Genomic DNA, 24,262 nt, shown 5'->3' on the forward strand with positions numbered 1-24,262 from the left:
GCCTAAACCTAGAAAGATCAAATTTAATGTAGATAATAAAAGTAAAATACCTGAGACAGTTTATTTCCCCAAGTAACTTTGGATAATACCTCCTAATGACATGATTGAGCATTTCTGATAATATCTGAAAAACAGGACAAACAAAGCAAAGTTCTACCATGAAGTTTAATTAAATAGCTAACACTACACTGGACATGTATAAAGCCTTAAGTAGATAGTACATAAAGATACAGAAGAGTTGGGCAATCTCAAGCTGCATGACGCAGTCACATAATGACATACAGTATTTCATTTTTTTCCTAGGTTGATCTTCTATAGTACTTAGCTCATAGTTCTTCTTTCTTCATTAACCTACTTTACTGAAAACCTACTGTAAATACTGACTTCTGCTTCCACAAAATTGCTAGCTATGATGTTTGAAGCAGACCATATGTATGTCAACCTAATGGCCATTTGCCCCTTTTTTCATGTTGTAAGTCCCAGTTTGTCCTGGGGTCTATCCTTACTCATTTAACTCAGATAAACTGTGAAGGGCACATAGTCAGTTATAGAGTTCCATCTTCCTTGTATACGATTGGTTTGGGGAAAGGGCGTGCAATCCAGTTTGGGCCAGTAAGACCTGGATACATTCACCCATTCATTCCTCAAATATTTACACACGACATAGCAGTCGCTAGGTCCCAGGGAAATAATAGTGGACAAAGTAGAAACATCTCTGCCCATACGAGTCCCAGGTTTTAACTAGACAAGAGACAAAATTAATAGAAAATGTTTTTCAGAGAAGTTTCTTATTTTTAATAAAATTTTTAATACCAAGGGAAGAAATTGTTCTTTATCTTTCTCTGGCATTGATGAATATGTTGACACTTAGAGCTTTAGCAATGTGGAGAGGAGCTAGCCAACCTGGCTAGAACAGTAATCCAGAAAAATGGAAGAAACATCACTGAGCTACTAAACTAATCAGCCTGGCCACCATAATGTTTAAACCACATACTTGTATTAGAGTTTTTTATTACAGTCTGTTACATTCTAATTCTAGCATATTCTGGCTGATGTGATAGGGTATACAGGTTTGGTACAAAAGGTGATACAGGTTTGGTAAAAAAGATTTCAGTGAAATATACCTGATCTCTGATGATTTTTTATAAGTGGAATTGGCTAGGAAATCCATCACTGCCTTGGTAATAGATGACATTAAACAACAACAACAAAAAATGAATCTATGCTCCAATTTCCTTATGCATTGGCTATGGAGGAAGAAAAAAATATAGAGAATTAAAACACACAAACAACCAGCCCACTAAGATAAGAATATACATCCTTTGTATATATGTTTCTCTATAAGTCTAGATTGCTGTTGTGCAGCACTCTAAGAGTAGGTGTTTATCATCACAGAAAGATTAAGGGTATTTTGAGCCTTCATCAATCTGTCTAGCTATGTGATATATACTTAATATTTAGAAGATGTTTTGGAAATTCTAATTTGAAGTCTTAAATAAAATTATTTAAACATGAGAATATTTGATGAGGGAAACATTCATTTTTATACCATAAAGGCATGGACAACATAGCTAACAGGTATTTCCAAAAACTGGTGAGAAGGAACTATGTCATTTCCCAAAATGTCGAGCTGAAAAGGCTAAAAGCAGGGAGGTGCCTTCTTTGATTACAGAGGGAGAAACTCCTTCACGGAAAAAGAAAAGGAGTAACAAGTGATAATCATTGAATAAATGAATATTCGAGCACCTACAGTACTATGATGTATATTTATGGTTTCTTTTCCCACAAACCTATAGTCTTATCTTTCAAAAACTTACATTTCTGCTGATGATAGGAAAGATAAGTCAAGCTCTATCTGTATATTTATCTCTCTCTCTCTTTCTTATCCCTCTCAACCTTCTTCCCTTTCTTTCCTTCCATCCATTCTTTTTCAGCAAACCATGAGAGCCTTTTATAGAGCACACATTGTGTGTGATGTGTAAATAAGAAAGATGAGACAGTTTTTGCCCTGAAAAAACTTATTATACTCCCAGAAAAAAAAAGATACATTTAAAGTTTCATGTATTTGCCTGGTGACTCTTGCTGGGTAAACAGTGAATGCTACTAAAGTCCAAAGTGCACAGGGAGAGAGATATGAGCAGAATTCATGTGGAGATACATGAGATAAAACATGGTTTTTGAACTGGATGTAAGAAGGTGATGAGAATATGAAGGGGAAAGGAAGGATGATGAAAGCTGGGGGAAATGTAGAATAGAAGTATAGGTGTATGTATGGTACTCTAACACCAGTGAATACCTTGCTTTGCTGAAAGTCTGTTTCCTGAGGAAGAGTCATAAGAGTTAAGTTTGGAAGAGTAGAGTAAGGCCATATACTAGAAGACTTTCAATGGCAGGATAATTCTTGGTCTAAAGCTCTCGGCGATAGGGAGCTTCAAGCAGGGCAAGAAATATAGAAGAGAACCTAAGAAGAATTATTGGTCATTGATGTAGGCAATGGAAAACAAAACTTGTTTCCTTACTAGACTGTTTGAGTTGAAATAAGGTTTCTAAAGAAGAGTAAATAATTGTAGGCCAAAGTACCTTGATATTGTAATTTATGGTAAATATATATTTTGTCTTTGTCCAGTTCCTTGTACATAGCTCCTAAAACTCTTGAAATTTCCTGTGATGAGAATGATAAAGATGTCTTTTTTTGTATTAATGAAGTGACTTTTAAGAAACATCCAAAGATGGAGGCTGGTTGCCAGCAAAACTGACCTTGTGATTAGAGGATTAAAACTTTTAGCACTACCTGGCCCTCTCCCCCAGAAAGGAGGTCCAGTCACCAATGACCTGTGATTTAATCAATCATGCCCATGTAATTGGAGAGTTACAGTTACATAGGACAGAGTTTGGAGAGCTTCCGCATCTGTGAACTCACAGAGATGTTGAGAGAATGATGTGCTGGGAGAGCATGGAAGCTTTGCCTTTTCCCCCCCACACTGGCATATGCATGTCTCACATCTAGCTATTCCTGAGTTACATCCTTTTGTAACAATCTAGTAAGTAAAATGTTTGTTTGAGTTCTGTGAGGCCCTCTAGCAAACTAACCAAACCCAAGGAGGAACTTGTTGCAACCTCCTAAACCTTAGTCTGGAACACAGCTGGCAACCAAGAGTTACAATTGTGTCTGAAGGTAGGGGATGGGAGGATCTTTTATTTATTTATTTATTTATTTATTTATTTGACAGAGAGAGAGGTCACAAGTAGACAGAGAGGCAGAGGGAGAAACAGGCTCCCCACTGAGCAGAGAGCCCGATGCGGGGCTCGATCCCAGGACCCTGAGATCATGACCCGCGCCAAAGGCAGAGGCTTAAACCACTGAGCCACCCAGGCACCCTGATGGGAGGATCTTAATGGCACTGAGTCTTTGACCTGTGTGATCTGATGCCATTTCTAGGCAGATAGTATCAGAATTTAGTAAGATGCTTGGTGGTGTTGGAAAAGGCACATACTAGAACTGGAGTCAGGGTTATAGTACCACAATGAAAACAGGAAGAATTAGGTATTTATACAGTTTACAGAATCAGAGATTCCCATAATAATGGTGACTAGCAGTATGAGTATTTTTAACTGTTAAAGTTTGATTAAAGCTTGGATAAGAGTAGGAAAATAAGTGACAGAATCAACAATTGCATTATTACTTCAAAAAAGTGAAGTTTTGAATTTTAAAACTAAAACCAAAATGTTAGTTTAAAAATATATACTTTAACATATTCATTACATTAAATTGTTTCAAAATATGTTTAAATGTTAGTTTTGATGATAAAAATTCTGTTAATGAATTGAACAATCTCCTAGGAAACCTTTTCTTAATCCAGTCACATCTTATAATCACTAGAAAAGTTTGGGAGTGCTAATAGAGAAGAAATGTTTTAATGAAATGAAATATCTTAACACAATGCTACCTAGATTGTGCTACTCAAGAGTTTCAATGAAGAAATGCTAAATATTGTCAAAGGTCTCTCCAAAGCCAAAGCCCTGGGGCATAACACACTCTTCCAAGAATTATGTTCTAAATTAGCTAGTGTTCCTCTTGATCGTTTATTAGAACTTTATAACCAGAACTTGAAATTAAAAACCATCCATATTACACACTCTGTCAATATTTTATGCATTATATTAAGAAGGAAGAACTGCTACGTTTTAAATTTTTCTTTGGCTCTCTGCCTCCAAAAACACCAGTTTGGGAGGTATGACTCAGATTCTCACCTGGCAGGTAGAATACAAAATGTTCTCTTCTCATTCGCAAAGGCAAGCCTGGACTCACGCCAGGAAGAATCTCCTGCTAATGTATGACTGACTATTCATTGATAATATTTTAAACATGGGCCTTTTTAGTGAAATAGCTAATTTTAAAAAATATTTAGTGAAAATGAGTATTTACATCAGTGAAGCTTACTTAAATGACTTTCTTCAACTTGGAATCTGATGTGAAAGTTTTCTCAATTTCTAATAATTGCATCGCAAAGGAAAGCTAAGGATAAAAAGTGATGGCATGCTGAAATTTCCAAAGGTAAAAGAGTATATGTGTTATAGAGATAAGAAAATTGAGAGGCCCTCACAAAGGAATAAAATAATATTCCTCCAGATTCTCCCCCCCCCAAGCGTGTAATTATTACACTCACGCAAATTAAAAGAATGACGCTCTTCTTTTTACACCCACCATGCTTCCCTTTTGATGTGCTTACACCTGGGTCAAGCAGAGGGCTATGCAGGTAGAATTAACAGTTAACAAAGCCTTGATGTGATGTAAGTTCAAACCTACAAAATGATCTGCTGTGAAAGTAGGGATGGAAGAGCCGCTGACCGCCTTCTCTTGATCTGGCCGCTCCACCCCTTGCAAATTGCAAATCCACACAAGAGTATGTGGTGTGCACTGACCTCGGTGTGTCATTGCTTCTCATTTCCTGTTTCCTCCAGCATAAATGGGTTTATAGAACCCATCCTCCAATTTTGGAGTGTGATTTCAAACTCATTCGTCAGTGTTACCTCTTCATGTGTCAGGGTTAGGCATCACCTAAAACTGAATTTACTAGCTCAAGGATAGATGTGGTACATATTATAAGACAAAGTGGAACTACAGTCTTGCATAGAGAGTACACCAAATATTTTCAATAACCTCTGCTTTTTGTAAAAGAGATTATGTGGTCATCATGTTATTGTTTTTTTTAAACTCTATAACTACCAGTTGGTCTTAAGGCTTTTTAGGTCCTATGAAATTTAAGGCAAGTTTCAAAATAAAAATTTTTCAGATAGAAGTTAAGGACATGGAAGGCATTTACTTATAGATAGACAAATTGTGCATAAGCTCAGATAAGCACAGATCTCAGAGATAACCACCCAAAAGACTATTTAGCAACATCCATAATGCTATTAAAAAAGGAATTAAGAACAAATGAACCTCCAATCCTCATATCTGCGTGTTGTGTATAATGAGAGACATCACAACCCAATACTCTGTATTGGGAACATGTAAGATGGCTGAAGGGTGAGAGTAAACCAATGGCATAATTGTGAAGCTAGGAAGGAATAAATAAGATAAAAGAAAAATTTCCAAGAACAGTGGGCACATATTATCTCTTCAAAAAAGGATCATCTAAATCGGGAGGGAGACCAACCGTAAGAGATTCTTAATCTCACAAAAGAAACTTAGGGTTGCTTGTGGGGCAGGGAGGGGGTGTAAATAGGGATAGGATGGTTGGGTTATGGACATTGGGGAGGGTAAGTACTTTGGTGAGTGCTGTGAAATGTGTAAGCTTGATGATTCATAGACCTTTACCCCTCAGGCAAATAATACATTATATATTAATAAAAATAATCTAAAAAAAAGAATCATCTGAAAAATAAAAATGTGTATATTTTTTTCAAAAATCAATATTTGACATATTTAATCAATCATTTACTTGAGCCCAATCAGAAAAAAAAAGATAATACTTACTCCAGCAAACCAAATCAGCTTTTTTACCTTCTTGTAGGCATTATAATTATTCCCTCTACACATTGCCTTTAGCATGTCAAGAAAAAGTCTTTAATATCCTCATTTTAAAAGATCTATATCATTGCTCTTGCTCCCTGGATGCTGTCATTTTCATATATCCATCATTAAATGAACACCGTGCCCCCATTTCCTTTTTCATTTTCAAAGGAACACTGGACTGGGCTTTATTAGCATTTTAAATCTATTTTTCTAAAGAGAAAAAGATACCAAAAATCAATGAAACTTTTCCCTGTGATATTAAAAATCACTAGGTGGTCTTAAATTTCTTGCTTTTAAATGCTGCTTTCATGTCAGGAACTGGAGATCTATTTTGAGTTGGCTTTTACCCAAAGAACTTGAGTTGGCTCAAACTTGAACAGGCAAACTGTGGTTTCTTTTAAAAAAAAATCTTTTTGTAACACTCACCTGACACTTTAAAAAAAAAGTGTTTATTCAAATTACTATTCAAAGACACAAAATAAGCAAAAGTAGTGTGTTGCTTTATTTATACATAAAAAAGTGTTACAATTGAAAAAATTATTTATAATCACACAAAGTAGCCAAAGTGAATAAACCAAATTAGGAAATTGATTAAATAGACCCTTCAGTTAGAAGAATGATGAACAAAATGTGAAACTAAAACATCGTTCTATATGGCGAACCAGTTGGTTTCATCTAGTTTACCACAGATAACTTAATGTCAGCTAGCTGTCATACAAATGGCTAGTCCATGACACTAGTAGCCTCCAAGTATAAATGATGACAACTTACAAACCCCTTTATTGTCTCTGCAAAAGCTTATAGCACAAATCTTACGAGGTTATTAGCTTCAAGTCTACATGAAGGTTTCTTCTCAAAATCATTTATACACGATTTAAGAACACTAGTACAATTATCTTTCTGATGCAAAAACCCTATTCTTCATAGAAACCACTCCTACTAATATATACAGGCTTTTTTTGCCTTGATACAGTGATTTAAACGCTTATTTCCTTTGTTTGTATATGTCACTTATACAAAGGAGTTTTCTAATATCGGATAACAAAGTATAATAAAAGTCTAACAGTTCATTTGCTCCAAAATTACAGTAGCTTAAGTTGAGTGTGGTTTAAAAATTTATGATGAACTTTATTGTTATTCTTAAAGGCCTCTTTGGGAGCAAGCTAAGAAACCTGTATCTTTTACAATCCTGTATTTATAAACAAAAGCCTTTGTTATCAGACGTTAAATGTATTCCTATCCCTCCCCCCACAAAAAATAATCTGCTTTTGAAAGTCTGTCTAAAAATAATCTCCTGAAAGAAAATCACTTATCTGTATTACATATTCCTACTGTGTGAATTTTTTGTTTAGATTGAAATTCTTGCTTAAAGTATATCTTATCTAAAATTCAATAAAAGGTAGTATTAAACAATGAAATAGACACTGGATTTATCCAAACCTGGGTTTGAGTCCCATCTTTGTCACTTACTAATGCTGAAACTTCAAGAGATTCAATGACTCTTCAGTATTCTCTTATGAAAATAAAGACAATAATCTCTATCTTGGCAGGTTCTCAAGAAGATTACCCTAACATCAATTGCAGGGCTTGATCATAGGCAGTGCAGTCTAACAATTAAGATCACAGAGCCTAGAAATAGGCTGCCTGGGTTCAAATCCCAGATGTGCCATTTTTAAGTTGTAACCTTGGACAAGTTACTTGAATTCTCTTTGCTTCAGATTCCTCACCTGAAAAATGATAATACAGAGAGAACCTACTTCATCAGGCTGTTACGAGGATTGTTGAATAATGCATGCTGATCATTAGATTATATACTTGAAATAGTGCCCAGTACAGAATACAGAATTTACAAATATTATCTACTACTTGAAAACAATCTAATAAATGATAGCTATTGTGATGATGATGAAAAAGAAGAGGGAACCCAGAAGAGGTAGAGTGAGAGGAGAAACAGATCCAATGGCTTCATTCCAAGGTAGATAATAACGATCCAAAACCAGAAGTGCAACTGTGACAAGGTTTAAAACAGTTCTCTCTATCAAAATCATTTCAGGTCTCTAGAACCTGAAGAATTTTTTTCAAATCAATCATAATACTGTACATTAAAATGTCCCTTTCATAGAACTAATAATCTAATATGGAGACTAAACAGCATCCTTCTAAAGAATGAATGGGTCAACCAGGAAATTAAAGAAGAATTGAAAAAATTCATGGAAACAAATGATAATGAAAACACAACAGTTCAAAATCTGTGGGACACAGCAAAGGCAGTCCTGAGAGGAAAATATATAGCGGTACAAGCCTTTCTCAAGAAACAAGAAAGGTCTCAAGTACACAACCTAACCCTACACGTAAAGGACCTGGACAAAGAACAAGAAAGAAACCCTAAACCCAGCAGGAGAAGAGAAATCATAAAGATCAGAGCAGAAATCAATGAAATAGAAACCAAAAAAACAATAGAAAAAATCAATGAAACTAGGAGCTGGTTCTTTGAAAGAATCAATAAGATTGATAAACCCCTGGCCAGACTCATCAAAAAGAAAAGAGAAAGGACCCAGATAAATAAAATCATGAATGAAAGAGGAGAGATCACAACTAACACCAAAGAAATACAGACAATTATAAGAACATACTATGAGCAACTCTACGCCAACAAATTTGACAATCTGGAAGAAATGGATGCATTCCTAGAGACATATGAACTACCAAAACTGAACCAGGAAGAAATAGAAAACCTGAACAGGCCCATAACCAGTAAGGAGATTGAAACAGTCATCAAACATCTCCAAACAAGATGGGATTGGGAGGGAGACAAACCATAAATGACTCTTAATCTCACAAAACAAACTGGGGGTTGCTGGGGGGAGGTGGGATTGGGATAGGGGAGGGGGCTATGGACATTGGGGAGGGTAAGTGCTATCATGAGTGCTGTGAAGTGTGTAAACCTGGCGATTCACAGACCTGTACCCCTGGGGATAAAAATACATTATATGTTTATTAAAAAAAAAAAAATTTGGAAGGGGAGGCGAACCATAAGAGACTATGGACTCTGAAAAACAACCTGAGGGTTTTGAAGGGTCAGGGGTGGGAGGTTGGGGTAACAGGTAGTGGGTAATGGGGAGGGCACGTTTTGCATGGAGCACTGGGTGTTGTGCAAAAAGAATGAATACTGTTACGCTGAAAAAATAAATAAAATAGAAAGAGTAAAAAAAAAAAAAAAAAAAAAAGAAGATAATGAAAAAAAAAAAATCTCCAAACAAACAAAAGCCCAGGGCCAGACGGCTTCCCAGGGGAATTCTACCAAACATTTAAAGAAGAACTAATTCCTATTCTCCTGAAACTGTTCCAAAAAATAGAAATGGAAGGAAAACTTCCAAACTCATTTTATGAGGCCAGCATCACCTTGATCCCAAAACCAAACAAGGATCCCACCAAAAAAGAGAACTACAGACCAATATCCTTGATGAACACAGACGCAAAAATTCTCGCCAAAATACTAGCCAATAGGATTCAACAGTACATTAAAAGGATTATTCACCACGATCAAGTGGGATTTATTCCAGGGCTGCAGGGTTGGTTCAACATCCGCCAATCAATCAATGTGATAGAACACATTAATAAAAGAAGAACAAGAACCATATGATCCTCTCAATAGATGCTGAAAAAGCATTTGACAAAGTACAGCATCCCTTCCTGATCTAATATGAAATTTTGAATCTTCTCGATTACTTATTCAAAGTTTTTCATTTTAATAACCCTTTCTTTGGTCATTTCTTTATTGTTCATGCACACATTTTCTTCCAACCAGGTTATCAGTATCTTTGATGTGTTATTCACCTGTTAGCCTACATTTCCCAAGCTAGGAAGTGTTGTTAAATATATATGTTTAATTACTATTAAACACATATGTTAATAACTTCCATGGTTAATATTTTATTTTTTAAGATTTTATTCATTTATTTGTCAGAGAGAGAGAGAGAGCACAAGCAGAGGGAGTGGCAGGCAAAGGGAGAAGCAGGCACTCCACAGAGCAAAGAAAGAGCTGGATATAGGACTCAATCCCAGTATTCTGGGATCCTGACCTGAGCCAAAGGCAGATGGTTAACCAACTGAGCCACCCACACATCTCAGTGGCTAATATTTTAGATTCCTAAACAGGATGCATACTTTTATCACTATTATCCGTGTTAAATAAACCAATGCTTTATCTAGTGCTTTAATTCAAACTTAATTCAAATTTAACTAAAATTTATAAGTCAACTTAGATTTTGTCATTTGTGTTTAAAGTTGGATTGGCTTTTACACAAATAAAATTTAAAAGCATCCTGACTCTTCCAAAATTATGAAAGCTGTACACTTCTTGCATAATCAATAATCCATGAAATCTCAGAAAATCTTATGTAATTTTACAAGTGAGATAAGCAAGGTAGTAAGATCTGATGGCTTAAGGAAAACTAAGAAATAGAAAAAAAAAAAGCTATATCGGTGTTTCTTTAACTGGGAACGTTTTTCTTCCAGTATATCTTTGATAACTGTTTCATTCCTAATTGTTTTGTTCTCTCGTCCAGGGATTATCCATTAGCGTTCTTATTTGTTATCTTGATCTCATCATTTTCATTTCTTTGCATAAAAATATGCACTGGGGGAATTTCTCAGTTTCCTCTGCATCTCACTGGTTTGATTTTTCTCAGCATCAATTCTGCATTACTAGACTTCAGTGTGCATTTTAATTCAGTTGGTACATTCTAATGACCATTTAATGTATTATTTCTCTGCAAATGTTGCCAAAAAGTGAATACTGTTTTGTTCTTTATTTAAAAATACTAATAATATATTCTAAAGAAAAATTTTGTCTTATAAAGGTTTTGAGATGTGAGACATAAAAATTCCTATAATTTACCAAACAAACTTAAGCCCCTATTATATGATAGGCAATGGGAATTTAAAGACAAATGAGACATGTTCCCGACTTCAAGGGGCTTAGAGTAAAGGTGATGATAATGGTAATAAAACTAACACATTCAAGATGCATGTCTAAGTACTACTCACTATGCCACACAGTTTAGATGTTTTACCTAATCTGATCTTCATAACAGTATGAAAGAGGTAATGATATACTGATTTTAGAGTAAAGAAACAAAAGCTAAAAGAGGTTAAGTAACTTGCTCAAAGTTATTTAGACCCAGGACTCCAAAATCCATGTCTTTATCATTTTCTCTAACTTGTCATGGTTTCTTTTCACTAATGTAAAACCGCACATGGCATAAACACAATCACATTTAAATAAAATAATGATTCAATAAGACTGGTAATATCTACCAGTTGTCAACCAATTTCATTTATTATAGATTGAACCTGATAACTGAAGAAAAATATCAAAATTAGACTTAACTATACATGTATAAATGTATACATATTTATGTGTTTATAGATAGATGGTTCAGGAGAAAAAAACTACAAATTTATTAAAATAATACAAATACACAGTCTAGGTTTCTCTGCTGTTCAAATGAGCTTTCCTGAAAAACTGTTAATTTTCTTCCATTTCCATTCATTCAGTTCTACTAGCACTTCCAATTTCTATAGAAATAAGGTCTACAACCTCTAGGGACTCTATTTTTATAAGTACTGCAACCAGTGTTTCCTTTACCAAGGGAACAAAACCAACTTTTAAATTCATTCCCTTGGAGCACTGGTCTATAAAGTTCTCTGTACAAAGCCCGATAACAAATATCTTAGGCTTTGTGAACCATTTGGTCTTTCTGAACTCTGCCACTATAGTGCAAAATGAGCCACAGACAGTATGCAAGCAAATGAACATGATTGCATTCATTTTTTTTTTCCAAATTTTTATTTAAATTCTAAGTAGTTAACATATAGTATAATATTAGTTTCAGGAATAGAATTTAGTGATTGACCACTTACATATAATACCGAGTGCTCATCATGACAAATGCCCTCCTTAATACACTTTATCCATCTAGCCCATCCCCCACCCACTTCCCTCCATCAGCTCAGTTCTGTATTGTTCAGAGTCTCTTATGTTTTGTCTCCCTCTATTTCTCTTTTTTTCCCTTCCCATATGTTAATCTGTTTTGTTTCTTAAATTCCACATATGGGCATAATCATATGATATTTATCTTTCTCTGACTGACTTATTTTGCTTAGCATAATATACTCTAGCTGATGGCAAATGGCAAGATGTCATTCTTTTTGATAGCTGAGTAATATTCCATCTCGTGTGTGTGTGTGTGTGTGTGTGTGTGTGTGTGTGTGTGTGTGTGTGTGTGTATTACCACATCTTTACTCATTTATCAGTCAATTGACATTTGGGCTCTTTCCATGATTTGGCTATTGTTGATAATGCTGCTGTTAACATCGGGGTGCATTACCCCTTCAAATCTGTATTTTTGTATCCTTTGGGTAAAGGGTGCAATTGCTTGGTCATAGTAGCTTGACTGCATTCAAATTAAACTATAATTATGGACACTAACATTTGAAATATTACACAATTTTTATATGTCACAGACCATTCTTTTGATTTTCTCAGTTATTTAAAAATATAAAGACCACTTTTAGTTCATGATTTCCTTTATACCACTTATTGTGTTTGTAGTTAAATCATTATTTTTTAATTATTTGAATAATTAACCATATGTTCCATGAGGACAGGAAATCAGGTCTATCATTTTTATTGGTCTGCTTTTGTGTTTTCCAGGTCAACTAATGAATTCTGTGTTTTGTCATTTTGCCCTAATTTGTTTTGAGGTGTTATTTATTTTTGCCTCATTTAAAACAACAACAACAACAAGCTATCCATTATATTATGTTAATGTAGGTACATTAATTCTCCCTTTGTGTTTTTTATCCCCTTGGAACTTCTTTAAGTTACTGCTGCACATCACAAAAATTTCTCATTCCTGGTTATGGAATAAAGATGACCACAGACTCTAGAGTCGAGGGAGATTAGTTGAAAGTCAAAGCCATCAGCACTCTGATTATTGAGGATAAGCATGGGAGTTTCAAATATCACTGGAAGCAAAGGTATGAAAGGGAACCTATTGGGTGTAAATCTTTCCTCTTACAGTCCCCAAGAAGTTTTTAGGAAGCACTATCGAAGTTTTACTATACTAAAAAAAGTACTTATAAGCATTATTACCCAAAAGCCAATGGTTATGTAGTTTAAAAACAAAAATGAGCACAATCCCCTAGAACTCCAAAATGGAAAAGACATTGCAGGGGAAAGAAAATTTGATAATGGAATTATATGCACCGCTCCTTCCCCCCCCCCAAAATGGCAAATGAAGCAACAGAAGAAGTGCATGTGAAGGGGCTGAGGGACATGAATATTACAAAATGGACAATCTTACCAAATTAAATGGAATGTTCTGAAATACTCTTTCTCTATTAGCTCTAATTCGGTAACCTTCAAGAAGGAAATGGAACTGCAAGAGAAAACTCCAATTAAGTCTCTGAGCCTGAGGCATACTCAGCATTAGTGATCGGACTGGAATGGCTTTATAATTCAAAGGTAATCTGGTGATGTCAATCAGTACTTTCTCATCATCCTGCATTTTCCTCCATCAAAAAAAGGAAAGAAAAATACCTGAATGTGATACAGTTCTAACAAAGAAACATCTAACACAGAGGAAATTCTATTTCCCCTTGACACACTGTTGTTAACCAACAAAGGGCCAACTGGAGAGGCAGGTGTTTCCTGGGGAATAAGATAGATCAGTGAGGGCATTCTCAGAGATTTAAACAGGAGGATGACTGAACCTAGAGGTATGTGTTTTTGTTTTTATTTTGTTTTCTTCTTTTATTCACTGAAGAGACCCAGAAAGAGTGGTATTCCTTCAAATTTTTCCTGTCCAGCTTTCAATGAAATTAAGAGATTTCTTGGTTCATTCTTGTTTCCCAAAGTCCTTTGGGATAGAGAAATGAATGTGTGTGTGGAGGATCAAACTTTTATGAAGTCACTCCGCGAAGCATCAGACAGATCTTTGAAAAAATAGAAAGAGAACTCTCTCAGCTGAGGGTTTTTTTTTTATTTTAAATTTATTTATTTATTTTTTCAGCGTAACAGTATTCATTGTTTTTGCACAACACCCAGTGCTCCATGCAACACGGGCCCTCCCTATTACCTACCACCTAGTTCCCCCAACCTCCCACCCCCATCAACTGAGGTTTTTTTGATGAATATGCTTCATCTCAATCCAGGTCGCAGTCAGTTAAGGAGAAGAGTACACCCAGTCTTCTTCAATGGGTAGACTTTCCTTGAGATCCGTTTTCTTGCTGGCAGGGAAATAAGCTACAATTATGGTGTGCTGATGAATATGAATTTGTGTCTATTAAATCACACTTAATTAAGGTATCTCTTTCTGTTTTGCTTTTTTTAATAGTTTAAAATGTGATTTTTTAAATTTTATTTTTGTTTATGTTATGTTAGTCACCATACAGTATGTCATTAGTTTTTGATGTAGTGTTCCGAGATTCACTGTTTACATATAACACCCAGTGCTCCATGCAATACATGCCCTCCTTAATAGCCATCACCAGGCCAGCCCATCCCCCCCACCAAAACCCTCAGCTTTAGAGGGTTTGTTTCTCTGTTTTATTATTCTCCATTGGTTTCTCTGTTTTGCTTTTCAAGTTGTGACTTGGTTTTTCCCATCACACTGTTGATCCATGCCTTTCTGTGTGGGGATAAAGGGAAAAAGACTCTTCCTCTCTGACTGGACAGTAAGCATATGATCCTGCATGTCCGCATCAAAGTACCTGGGCCTTTGCAGCATTTTGGTTCCAGCAATCAGGAAGGTGCTGAATAGAAGATGAAATGCTGGTGAAAAGCTTCATTCTTCTTCCTGATAAACCGCTCCTCCCAAGGTTTACTTCCTCCAGGCAGGGCCCAGAAAAACCACGCAGCAAGACATTTCTCTCTTTGAAAATGTTTCATTAATCAATCAGACAGGCTTAAAGAGAAGCAAATCAATCTAGCGCCCACACTTTTGGACACTTTTCGATGTTAAAATAGGAACTTTGGCACTGATTTCTAAGTTCTCTGAGTGTTAAAAGATATTTTAAGATGGTAAAGCTTTATTAACTTGTTCATGTAAATCAGAAAAATGCTTTCTTATTTTGAACTTTGAAAAGTGGACAAGTGTGTTTTCTGTAACAACTTTAACATGTTCCAAGACATAGATCTAATATCATACAACCTCAACACCCAAGACGAACTGATATATTAGAATATAGACTCAGCTGGCCCTTGAAATGTGCTGGTCTACTTAAACACAGTCTTTTTTTAATCAATACAGTGCAGTACTATATTTTCAGTATTTTCTCTTCCTTATGGTTTCCTCAATAAAATTTTCTTTTCTGTAGGTTACTTTATTTATTTATTTATTTATTTATTTTAAACTTTATTCATTTATTTGACAGAGAGAGAGAAAGTTCAAGCAGGGGGAGTGGCAGGCGGGGGCAAGGGAGAGGCAAACTCCCCACAGAGCAAGGAGCCTGATGCAGGCTAGATCCCAGGACCCTAGGATCATGACCTAAGCCAAAGGCAGACGCTTGACCAACTGAGCCATTAAGGTGCCCTGCTGCTTACTTTATTATAAGAAAACAATATATAATATATATCACATGCAAAATATGTGTTAATCAACCATTTATGTTATCAGGCTATTAGTAGTTAAATTTGGGGGGAGTCAAAAGTTATATGCAGATTTTTTTCTGCATGGGGGTGTCAGCACATTGTTCAAGGGTCGACTATATAATAATTGTAGCATTTTCCATAATGACATAAAGATAAATCCAAACTGATATGGACTTAATTAATCCAGTAATTGCTGAGATGTGAGTTGATGTTTATCTTTATACTATCTCTTGAAAAAAGGGCTAGCTAAGCAAATTACTATGGCATGGGCAAACCCATAAGGAGAGTGCTTACCTAAGTGAATCCATTATACACAACTTCTCTAATTGCAACAGATCGGTTGGCTGTTTTGATGTATTGCTTCCAAATCATTTGTCTTTTTTAGTGTAAAGCTTCTCTTAGATAATACTTGGTTAACACACCATTAGTAATTGTAAGAACAAGAGTAATTTAATTTCTTGGGAAAAAAGAATTCAGGTGATGATTGTTTGTGGTAATTACAGCCAAAGACTCAGTTTAAATCCTTGGGCAAGTATATTTATCAATGCTCACTTTCATAATCTAAAAATATATATAATACTTTTTTTACGGTACCATTGTGAAGATTAAGCCAGACGAAAATCAAGCATCTGCCAAAGTGCCTAGAACATGGTATCTTCCAAATTAACCCTTTTTGAATATAACTGTTAACTAAATCAGATTTTCTTTTTTCCAAATATTATAACTTAAGGAATTTTGTCCTAACAAATATAGAAAATGTCTTTTACTATCAACTACTTTAAGAGTTCCTTTAGCAGTAATTTTTTATTTAAGATATCTCTTTAAAAAAATTCTATAGTGCTCTTTTAAAATATTATTTTTAAATAGAGATGGGGTTGTTGTTGTTGTTGTTAGAAACACTACTTCAAGACCCTGTGACCATGGGGGTTTCAGAGTGAATACTCTAACACCATTACCCATGTATTTACAATCCAGAAATAAGAAGTTTAAGAGCATGCTGGCTTTGGGATTCCTCGGGTGGGAAGAAAAGCAATGAAAATGTGGAAGGGAGGCACCTGGGTGGCTCAGTGGGTTAAAGCCTCTGCCTTTAGCTCAGGTCATGATCCTGGGGTGCTGGGATCGAGCCTCGAATAGAGCTCTCTGTTCAGCAGGAGGCCTGCTTCGCTTCCTCTCTATGCCTGCCTCTCTGCCTACTTGTGATCTCTGTCAAATAAATAAATAAAATCTTTAAAAAAAAGTAATAAAGAAAAGAAAAGGTGGAAGGGGATTCATTTCAAATGTCCACAAATCCACAGCCTTTTTAGAAATGTTTTCTTTTAATTTGAAGTGAATTGTTTTTTCAGTTTGAACTATTAAACATGGGATTCTTGAAAGCCTTAGTTTAACTGAATTAAGAATATTCCTTTCACAGAGGTATATTTCTATCATCGTAGTTAATATGACAATAGTACTTTGGGTAGGAATAGAGAATTTTAGTTATTTTAATCACTATCTGGGGGTTATAAATTTCCAAACCGTAGAATAGGGTAAAACAAAAAAAAAAAAAAAAAAAAGAGAAAACATCTAACACAGCATTCTCATTTGTCAGTATGAGAAAACAGAGACCTAGAAAAGTTTACCACCTTGTCAGACATCTAATGGAAGTTTCACTTCTAGAATTTGTATCTATTGACTAGTCTCTAAGGACCATTTTAACAAAACCATGTTTCTTCTATGAATGTGGTTACTTGAAGACTTGGCTCTTAAGAATGGCTACATGAAAAGTAGGGCTCTATCCTTTTGTCAAAATGACACTACTAAAAATTGATTTGGAAAAAAAAAAATTGATTTGGATTCTGGTTTTACACGTGATTGTAGAGTCAAGTAAAACCAAAAAAGCAAAGATTAAAGAAATAGTACAAACATAAAACCAGGAAGAAAAAGCCTAGTTTTCATGAACACTTTATTAAGTTTTAAGACAAGCATTTAAATTTATAAAGAGAAAGTCACCCTTTATGGTTACTCAGGGAATGAGGAAAGCAAGGAATGAATATAAAGTGTTTGGTGGAAAACAAAACAATTCCCTTTCCAACCAACAAACAAAACAGCTCAGACTTCTTTTTTGTTTGTTTGCCTGTTTCGGAATATTTTAGCTACCTACTCTCAATTTGGGGATACCTAGCCAATGTCCACATTACAAATTGAGAGTCAAAAATAAAATCTCCTGAGAAAAACAAAATATTTAAAAGAACCTGTAGAGGATGCGGCTGGTTGACCAGCATGCACACAAAACCCATAATCTCCTTTAATTTGTTTATGGGAGCGCTGGAAAGAATTCCATATTCAAGGAAGGCATCTAAATCTTTTTGGCTTGGGCAATGAAATAATGAAGAAGAGATGCACTATTTCTGTTTTAATTTTAAAATATAGCCAGGGCACAACTCAAGAGCTCATTTTGGGAAACTAATATATAACTCCAGAATCTTAATATAGAATTCTTTTATGTTGATGTTTAGGGACTGTTAAATATTACATAATTTTTTTCTTTTATATGAAATGTCTTCTCATAGTTGCTTCAATATCCACTAAGTCATTATATCTAATCTTCAATCATTTCCACAAACCACCCCAAAAATTTTGTACCAGAAAGCCAAACATCTCTATAAAGCTTCCTTAGAAGTGAATCCTTGCCAATTCCTTTCTGTTCATGTGGACTGCCAGGAGTAAATTTCATACTGGGTTGCTTTCTAAGATGCTTGATAGTATTTTGATAGTATTTATGTCTGTGCGTGTGTGTGTGTGTGTGTACACGTGTGTGTGTGTACGTGTGTGTGTGTGTGTGTGTGAGAAAGAGAAAGAGCAAAAGTGGAGCCCTAAAGCATAACTAACTGCTGCATAAAACCCCAAGAGACCTACTAGGTTTCCAAATATTCCCATTTCTGAAACTGATTAGTACCATTCTTAATCATTATCCTGAAAAAGCAAGGAGATGACACAGTAAAGTGTTACGGCCCCAAAAATTATGATCCACAGTAGTTCTTCAAAAAATGTACTGTACCCCTGGGGATAAAAATACATTACATGTTTATTAAAAAAAAAATTTTGGAAGGGGAGGTGAACCATAAGAGACTATAGACTCTGAAAAATAACCTGAGGGTTTTGAAGGGTCAGGGGTGGGAGGTTGGGGGAACAGGTGGTGGGTAATGGGGAGGGCACATTTTGCATGGAGCACTGGGTGTTGTGCAAAAACAATGAATACTGTTACGCTGAAAAAATAAATAAAATGGGAAAAAAAGAAAAAAAATGTACTTTTAATAATTCAGCCCAAACTCATGATCTTCACAGATTTCCTCCATTGCATGAAGAAATAGCTCTGTCCAATGTAAGTTAGTTAGTAGGAGCACTGTCACAAGCAAATGCTGGGGTTGCAGTCCATGTCGCCAAAAAGGCAGAATGTTTATGACAGCACCAATTTTATGCTGCACTTTTTCTTTTCACGTCCTTCCAGAAATAACCTAAATAATATCAGTATGAACTGAAGAGGCAGAAGGATCCTTCTGAAATCAGAGGCACACTTACCTGAACAGCCTAATACTAAACAATGTGCTATTTGGGACTGAGAAGGAAGGAAGGAAGGAAGGAAGGGAGAGAGAAAGAGAAAATAGAAAAGAAAAAGAGAAAAGAACAGAGAAAAGAAAAGGAAAAGAAGGGAGGGATGAAGGAAGGAAAAAGAGAGAGAAGAAGTTACCCCACTTTAGAAGAGGAAAGTAACTAGCATAAATGTTAAATGTGCTGAAATTCTTAAATCAATATTAAAATTCTCCTAGATAGCTTTAAAAATCTTGGCCTTCTGATATGGAAGCTAAATTGTTGGAATAAGTGCCCAGTTCTCCAAAGCTGCTCTTCCTTCACTGTCGGAACAGTGAGATTCTCTGCTCATACTCAAGTTTGAATATTGACCTGTTGCTACAGGACAAACCAGACGCTCTCTAAACCAAAAGATAGAGAATGGATACATCTCCATCAAGATCTGGTACTGACCAATTTGTCTCAAATACTGAGCTTTCCTTGGATCACCTCCTGTCCAACCGAATCAGGCTTAAAATATGCTTTGTACAAAACAGAAACCCTTGCCCAAAGCTGTATTTGTAACCAAGAAATAAAACCTCTTCCTTCCAGAGAGCAAAACCAGTCAGCTTAGTTCATGCCATTAATATCTTTCTTATGCAAAGAAAAGTATGAACTCATTAGTAATGAATTACAAAATTAACTTCCCTATTTCAATTCCAATTTCAACAGAGCTACAATTATCAAGGAATTATCTAAACTAAGAGAGAAGGGGGCTGGGTTAAAATCATCTATAAATATATTTTCAAGAGGGCAAGAAGAGAAACAAAGGAAAAAATAAACTAAACTAAAAAGAGAAACACAAGGAACTATGAAATATAGACTAAAATATGTACAAAAATGTATCAGTAAAAAGCAGGATTCTAGCTTGGGCCTGTAGGGTCTTTGAAATATTACCATTGGTCATCGTCTCTATATCTGCAACCTTTCTCTTCACAGAAAATCAGCTCTCCGTCACAGTCAAGTTCTTTGGAAAACCTAAAAACACATAAACAAACAAAAAGCAAAACAAGACAAAACTAGAAAAACCTCTAAAGCGGTCTCTCATAGCCTGATTTCATCCTTGGAATTATATTAATTATCTGACAGCTCTCCAAGAAGGAAAAGACCTATTCATTTTCCCATTTCCAGAACCTAGGAGAGCACTTGGCCAAGAGAAGGCTCTCGATCTATGCCTGGGAGGTGAACTCAGCCAAACAGACGTCATAGAGACCATGCCTTTACCCACAGAACGTAACAGCCCAAGTCCACATCTAGCCCTGGGGACTGAGCATGTTGGAGGACAGGCATGCCCCACTGTTAGTACCAGGGTTGTTAGTGCTAGCTATTGCAACATCGGAAGTATTAGGGCTCAGTTGGCTGGTGCCAATAATAATACCAGTGCTTACTAAATATGTTATAATAATAAATATAACTTTATAGGTCTCACAGATTTCTTTGTGTCTGCAACTTTAAACATGGTCCCAACCCCCAAACTCTGGAAACCAAATTAGCTCATCCTCTGGAGATGATAATAGGATTGGGCATCAAGGGTATGCATTTTTGAGTGGGGCAGGAGGGTGGGTGAGAACTCGGTCCTTGATGCACTCCTCGTATATTTTCAACAGAAGCCTGAGTCAGGAGCGCAGTTGTGAGAGAACTGTCCTCTGTAAAAGAGGGGTAATGTTTACCTCAAACTACCCTTTTTTCACTTCCTTGAGATGTAACACAGATTGCCTGTAACCATAGCAATCAGTTCAGCTGTGAGCACCCTCATTTATTCAAGGCACAGAGGCAGTACAGGAGAGGAAACTCTATTACAAAAAGGAACAATAAGATTTAATTTCAGATGCCACACCATGATTGGTTTGGTATTGGATTCCTGACCATATGAAGCGCATTATGCTTTCTGGGTTTCACCTGCTCTCTCCTGATCCTCAAGAGTAATATTAATTTCAATTTCTTCCAGAAGTAATGATTAACTTGTTTCCAGGACAATCTTGAGAGTGAAATAAAAATTTGGAAAAACATATTTTTAGCAATGTACTATGTGCAAGAGAGCGGAGATAAATGGCCAGGGACCATAAAGCAATGTCAGTGCACACTTTTTTTTTTTTTTTTTTACACTTTTGATGTGGGTTTTTTCAAAGCAGTGCCCAACTTCCCTTGGTTAAGTAATATTGCTCCATATTTATTGCTTCTTCTCCCTATTTTAACCTCTTTACATCACTGAAATAATAATTGAAAAAATCTTATGGAGGAACCTCTGCCCTATCTTAGAAGTAGAGTTACAGCAAAAATAGTTTTGATTTTCAAGGCAATTATTGGTGTCTCATTAATAAACTAAATTTCAGCAATTCCAAATTTGGTTCATTGCATCCTGGTAATTCCAAAGATAAAAATTAATGTATTTCAGAATTATATATATATATCAAATACTGGATTGAAGAAAGGAAATGACCATAGCATTTCACCATCTACAAGGCAAGCATTGCCACTTTCTCAGCCTTCACTCAGTTATGGAATTCCTACCATGTGAGCTGCAAACCAGGTGAGACAGAAAGATTTGCAGATGGGTACCCTAAATTCCTAAAACAGATAAAGCAATGAGAAACCTATAAAGATGACACAATGATCTTAATTTCAAAATCCTTCAGCCTAGAAGGAAAAAACTCAATGAGAACAATGAAGGAAATATCTTATCAAAACAAAGACATTGGAAATAACCATTTAATCAGAAAATTATAAAAGTTGCTACTTCTAGCTTACTGGTAATTGAATCAATTTGATTCTAATTGCCTAAAATTTTCATTGCAGAATTTGAAGATTCATAAAGCTATAATTTGAAGACTACTTAATTTCTCTAAATCTCCACCCATCAACCATATTTTTTTTTCCATTTTATTTATTTTTTCAGCTTAACAGTATTCATTCTTTTTGCAAAACACCCAGTGCTCCATGCAAAACGTGCCCTCCCCATTACCCACCACCTATTCCCCCAACCTCCCAGCCCTGACCCTTCAAAACCCTCAGGTTGTTTTTCAGAGTCCATAGTCTCTTATGGTTCACCTCCCCTTCCAATTTTTTTTTTTTTAATAAACATATAATGTATTTTTATCCCCAGAGGTACAGGTCTGTGAATCTCCAGGTTTACACACTTCACAGCACTCACGATAGCACTTACCCTCCCCAATGTCCATAGCCCCCTCCCCCTCTCCCAATCCCACCTCCCCCCAGCAACCCCCAGTTTGTTTTGTGAGATTAAGAGTCATTTATGGTTTGTCTCCCTCCCAATCCCATCTTGTTTCATTTATTCTTCTCCTTTTAATTCAGAGAGGATTTGAAAATCATGAGAAATAATTTCTTAAATGTATTGAATGTGTGGTTTTGTTTGTGTTCTTTTTTTTTTTTTTAATTTCCTTTTGGTTCTCTACCTCCCACTAAAATTTATTTTCTCAAATTTCTTGTTCCAGACTGTGACTGACCACCAGCCAATCCCAACTGCCTGGCTTGGAAGGTCTTGGAAGAAAACATATTCAGGATAATTTTGTCCCATGACCACCTGAAAGGAAGAGAGAGATTTCAGAGTAACAATTAGAGCCAGCAAAGATTTGGTGTACTCCTAACCAAGAGAAACCATCACTATTTTAAAATAATGGTGTGTAGAGGACTGGTTGCTATTTTTTAACGCTGAAATTTACTATTGCAAAACTTTCTTGCTAATACTTGTTATCAACCACTTACCAAGAAAATGAAGTGATGACATTTACACCAATCCCATTAAATTTTAGTAAACCCAAACCAGCCAGGACTATTACTCACTTGTTAATCCCTAAGTTACTTTCCCTGTGTCAAAGAAGCTTGTTTTTTTTTTTTTTCCTACTAGGCCTTTCCTGGTGGTAATTGTATTAACGTCCAAGTGTGCATACGCTAAGCACTGTTTAATAGCTATCTCTATAATCTGAATACTTCCAAGCCTCCTTCTTATGTGAAGTCTTAGTAACATTTTCTCCAAACTACAGCAGCTTTTTGCTCCCATCTTCAAAACTGTTGGACTGCAGCACTCACTAAACTTATCTTCTAGTTATCTCAAGGTCCATGCCAAGGACATGCATGGTTTCCAGAACCACAGTCTTTGGAGTACCAGAGCCATTGGCAAGTGTCCCCTACTCACTCTATCTATAGAGACTGAGGCAGGATTATGTTCTAACAGTATCTCCTGAAGGGATCCCAGCCCACCAGTCCTGGAAGTCAGACACAGATGGCCAGTTGGGGTGTGTGTGTGTGTAAACTGTATATATACACATGTATGTGTACACATGCACATATACCTTAGACATGCATTATATGTAGGCATATATATACATATATATGTTCACATGTTATACATATATATGTATTATATATAGGTTCATATTATGTATGCTGAAGTCTTATATGTGACAAAGCAGTGACTGAGTATGGTAATTTTAAAAATGAATAGCTTCAGATGAAATTATACCCTGGCCAAAATTGTTAATTAGGTTCATTGTTGTCTTTAACTGAGTAACTGAGTAGGGCCAGGATCTGTGGTTATGAGCAAATGAGTAAGAATATTACAGCTACAAACACTTGCTTCTCTGGATTGACAGAAAAAGTTCAGAACAAATTATCTACTAAAAGCTCAGAAATACCATAAGCTCAGACAAACCATAAGTGACTCTTAATCTCACAAAACAAACTGAGGGTTGCTGGGGGGAGGTGGGATTGGGAGAGGGGGAGCGGGCTATGGACATTGGGGAGGGGAGGCGAACCATAAGAGACTATGGACTCTGAAAAACAACCTGAGGGTTTTGAAGGGTCAGGGGTGGGAGGTTGGGGCAACCTGAGGGTTTTGAAGGGTCAGGGGTGGGAGGTTGGGGGAACAGGTGGTGGGTAATGGGGAGGGCACGTTTTGCATGGAGCACTGGGTGTTGTGCAAAAAGAATGAATACTGTTACACTGAAAAAATAAATAACATG

The 24,262-nt window shown here is 36.0% G+C and overlaps 1 pseudogene; it reads right to left on the reverse strand.

Annotated features, from left to right (window-relative positions):
• Window positions 1-24,262, reverse strand: part of LOC123936909 — a 68,936-nt pseudogene that overhangs the window by 39,615 nt on the left and 5,059 nt on the right.

The sequence above is a fragment of the Meles meles genome, chromosome 2, assembly GCF_922984935.1.
Source record: "Meles meles chromosome 2, mMelMel3.1 paternal haplotype, whole genome shotgun sequence".
Classification (NCBI taxonomy): Eukaryota; Metazoa; Chordata; class Mammalia; order Carnivora; family Mustelidae; genus Meles; species Meles meles.